Raw genomic sequence first — 4,720 nt, 5'->3', positions numbered from 1 at the left:
TCCTGGCCTCAAGTGATCCTCCCGCCTTGGACTCCCAAAGTGCTGGGATTACAGGCGTGAGCCACCACACCCAGCCTGCCTTTTATATTAATATGGAGTTGATTGATTCAACAATCATTTAATAGGGCACCTACTATGTGCCTTGCTTGTATAAGCAGAGGAACAGGGAAATAGCTCCACTCTCCTAGCCAGGGAAAAAGAGAGCCAGTAAGCTAATACACACACAGTCAGTTCTCCTTACTCACGATCATCCTGTTCTACAAAGTTGCCGCAAACACTGAATTGGGGCATACCAAATCGGTGCTTCTAGGGGGAATACAGGGTTAGGTTCCTATGAGCCTGTGGCCATGACATTTTTATCAACTGATCAATACGTAATCTTGTTGTGTATGTGTTTCTGTTTCAAGACACTGTATTTAATAGATATTGTTGATTCATTAACACCAAACGCACAGCCTACAGCACTGTCACTCGTGCCTAAACAAAGCTTCTCTAACGAACGTATTTTCTCTGCGAGGCACCTCACAGCGTCCTTGTGTGCTGCAGCCTGAATGTGCCCCCCAAAAGCACGTGATGGAAACTCAATCCCCAATGCAACAGTGTTGGGAGGTGGGGCCCAGGGGCACGTGTTCAGGCCATGAAGCTCCCCCCTCGTGATTGGCTTGACGCGGATTTTAAAAGGATTTGAGGCCATGAGTTTGATCTCTGTGATTCTCTTACTCTCTGTCCTTCTGCCATAGGACGACACAGCAAGAAGACCCTTTTCCAGACGCCGGCCCTTGGCCCTTGGACGTCCCAGACTCTAGAACTAGAAGAAATAAATCTCTGTTCTTCGTGCATTGCCCAGTCTGTGGTATCCTTTTATAGCAGCGCAAAAGGGACTAAGATGACCTCATCTTAACCTGGTCATATCTGCAAAGACCTGTATTTCCAAATAAGGTTCCATTCACAGGTGATAAGTGGGCATGAGTTTGGGGGAGGGGACACTATTTAACGCAGTTCAGGTTTTAGAGTGTAGGGGGCAGTGGTGTGTGAGGGCAGGGAGGTGACAGGGACAAGTGGTGCAGGGCCTTTTGGGCTGCGAGGAAGACTTGGGCTTTTATCCTGAGGGAGGTGGGAGTCATGGAGGGTTGTAGGCAGCGGAAGGACATAAAACCCCAGAGAAGAGCAGGATAGCACTAAAGGCAGGCCAGGCCCTGGAGTCAGGATCTCGCAGAATCCCCCATCCCCTGGCTTTGGACACTTTCTTCTCTCACCCGGTTTTCCAAACGAAGTCTGGCGAGTTGATTTCACTGCCCAGGGTCACACAGCTACTAAGTGGTAGGATCCGTGATTCGAATCCACACCCGTGTGCCCTCCCAGTTTCGGGCATAATATACGAGGGTGTCCGTACTGTCCAGGAGCCCTGCGTTCACCTACGTGCAAACCCGTCTTTGGAATGCGTGTCACCATCGTGGCAACAATGCCTTCGATGCCTTCATCATGGCTCTGTTGACGGGCACAGGATTTTCTGCCCCGGCCGGGTGTTAAGGAGCTGGAAACACGGCTCTGGGTCAACGTGAGGGATTGGGAAGGAGATTGGAGTTTTGTTCAGAGAGCCAGGAGCTGGGGCAGGCAGCAAGGTGGTAGCAGTGAAGGGGTGAGCCCCCCTTCTGGTGCCGTGGGCGTGACGTTTCTGGTCTCTGACTCAGGGTGGCCTCTACCCAGGTGTAGTCGGCTCGGCTCATTCTCTCTGCAGCCCGCCAGCTTCCGCCGTCCCTCTGGGCTCTCATGACGTGTGTTTAATTGGGGCTTTGGAGGCTCAGGGTACGTTCCATCGAACCTGGGCCAAGGCAAGGGATTAAGCAAAGCTTAAACACGATTGTACCTTGCAGGTCTTCTCAGAGCCTTTAATACACTCCCGTGCTCTGCTCAGCTTTCCAACACTCGTTGGACATGTTTTCCCCCTCTGTAGATTTTTGGGGTCCTGAGGGGTTTCTGGAAGAGAGACACGAAATACTGCTTTAACCCAAAGGGGGCGCTAGAAGGGTGCGATTTTAGGCAGAGACTTCTGGCTGAGCATCACAGGTTTCCTCCTCCTCCTCCTCCTCCCAGGACCTGGGTAATGAGAACAAGGCTGGCACCCCACGGCTCTCTCTGGGGTGGCCCAGTGGGGTTGCAGATTCTGGGCAGGCCAAATTAGGGACTTAAGGGGAGGCTGGCTGGGGTCAGCCCAGGCAGGGCTGGGGGCTGGGCTTGGGGAGCACAGGGTGATGCAGACGGAGTGGCCAGATCCCCAACCTTGATCTCCGGGGGGGGTCCGGAGGCAGGCGTGTCTTCTGGGACGGGCTGCTGCGGAGTCCCCTGGGACAAAGCCCAGGGATTAGCTCAGCAGAGAAACATCTGAATCTTGTCCCTCCACCTCCCCAGGCTGGGGTCACAGCGGGAGACCGCAGACTGGCCCCTGCTTCTTGCTCTTCCGAAAGTAAACAGGCCGTGCCGGTGTGACGTCCCCTTGGTCTGGCTGCCAGGCCTTGGTTCAGGCCCCTTTGGTGCGGTGGCTCAGGCTCCGCTGGCCTTTCACTTTCTGCCTCCTCTGTGCGCCCCCCTGGCCTTTCCAAACATCTCTGGCTGTGGGGACCCCAGGGACCTGGTCACTCCGGCCCGGGGACATGCTGGAGGAGATGGTGGCAGATACAGGGCCATGCGATGTCGTTGCCAGTGTTAATGGTCCTGGGACAGGTAATGCATCTTCTCTGGGACACTCTGACCTTGGGCCCTTGACGTTGGGCTCCTGGCTGCTCTGTCTGCATCCCCCCCTGCCTCCTGGACGTGCACCTGCTACCAGCCCGGGAGAAATGCCCCGCGCTGTGCTGAGGACGGTTTCCTGTCTCCACTTCCTGCCCTGCAGACCAGCTGAGCACTTCCCGTCCCCAGCTCTTGCCGTGGGACAAGCACCCACCTCCACCTTGGCAGTCAAGGGAGCACAGTCAGCAGGAAGGTGGTGGGAGGGGAAGCAGTGGATTTGGGGAGTATGGACAACCCTTCCTTTCTTATTCAATTGCTATTATTTTGTTGTCTTTTCCTCCTAGCTCTTTTCTTTCTTTTCTTTTCTTTTCTTTTTTTTTTTTTTTTGAGACAGAGTCTCACTCTGTTGCCCGGGCTAGAGTGAGTGCCATGGCGTCAGCCTAGCTCACAGCAACGAACTCCTGAGCTCAAACAATCCGCCTGCCTCGTCCTCCCAGAGAGCTAGGATTACAGGCGTGAGCCACCGCGCCCGGCCAAGATAGAGTTTTTAGGCTCAGCAGAGGGTGGGAAAAGGCCTGGGGGGTGGGAGGGTGAAGGACAGGTGGTCAGTTTCCCCCGGGATTCCTCCTGCAGTGAATATTTCCCAAAACCCCTCCTGGCAAAGGCAACACAACTCTGCCACCCTCCCCCTCCTCTAGAAACTCAAAAGGCACATTCATCTCCCTGCGCGTGCGTATTGCAGAAGATCCTATCTGCAGGCGGAACCCGGGATGATCTGAGGGCCGGGTCTCCTTCCTCCATCCTGCTCCCCTTTCTCCCCTGCACTTTTGGGACCCAAAAGGGTTTGGTGGCTACTTGCTGGGCCAGTGCCCTGTGGAGGTGAGGAGTTCCCAGTGGCGGGAAGTCTCCAACTTGGAGTGCCACCTGCAGCCTGTTCTTCCCAAGCACCTCTACCATTTTGCAACCAGTATTTCCTTCTCCTTCGATGCACGGGCTAAGGGTGTAAATCCCACCTTGCCATTCTTCATCCATTATTTAAACTTCCCTGTGCTGCAGTTTTCTCATCTGGAAAATGGGCCTAATTACAGGTGGCTATGAGGATTAAATGGGTTACTAATTTATTTATTTTTTTTTTTGAGACAGAGTCTCGGTCTGTCACCTGTGCTAGAGTGCAGTGGCGTCATCACAGCTCACTGCAGCCTCGAACTCCTGGGCTCAAGCGATCCTCCCGTCTCAGCCTCCCGAGTAGCTGGGACTACAGTGCACACCATGATGCCTGGCTAATTTTTCTATTTTTTTTTTGTAGAGATGGGATCTTGCTGTGTTGCCCAGGCTGGTCTCTAACTCCTGGCCTCAAACCATCCTCCTGCCTTGGCCTCCCAAAGTGCTGGGATTACAGGCATGAGCCCCTGTGCCCAGCCTACTATAATGATTGTTGTTCATATGACAGCTATTTCTTGGGAGGAAACAGGAGTCTGAGTGGGAAATGAGATAGCCATGGGCTCTGCCTTGGGAGCTCTGCTTGGTAAGACAGAGGGGCAGATGAGCCCTGGTTGTATGTGCCCCTCAGGGCCCCCTGGGAGCCGGGAGGAGATGCCTGGTTCAGCTTGAGGTGAAGGAAGAGTAGAAATCAGGGAAGACTTCTTGGAAGAGGTGACTACTGAGCTGGGGGACCTCAAACACGTGGCCAGGCCAGAGAAGAGTGTGAGAACTGTTCCAGGCAGTGGAAGGGAACAGCTTGTGCAAAAACTTCAGCATGACTGGAGGAAGTCTCTGGCTCTACTGTTCACCCCTAAGCTACAGAAGCCCCCATGGTCTTTCATCCTTTTCCATGAAGCACAGTTTCTAGAGAAATCCAGAGGTGATTTCTCATCCCAGCGGGCTACATATCTTTATCTTTCCAGGTATGTGGTGTTGGCGGCTTCTATAAAAACCAGCTGAAGATTGTTTTGATTGTCAAGTGACCCCTAACCCCCAACCCAGCAACCCTAGG

Source organism: Propithecus coquereli, unplaced genomic scaffold (assembly GCF_000956105.1).
Source record: "Propithecus coquereli isolate 6110/MARCELLA unplaced genomic scaffold, Pcoq_1.0 Scaffold164, whole genome shotgun sequence".
Classification (NCBI taxonomy): Eukaryota; Metazoa; Chordata; class Mammalia; order Primates; family Indriidae; genus Propithecus; species Propithecus coquereli.
The sequence above is the reverse complement of the archived record's forward strand: the minus strand, read 5'-3'. Positions refer to the sequence as shown.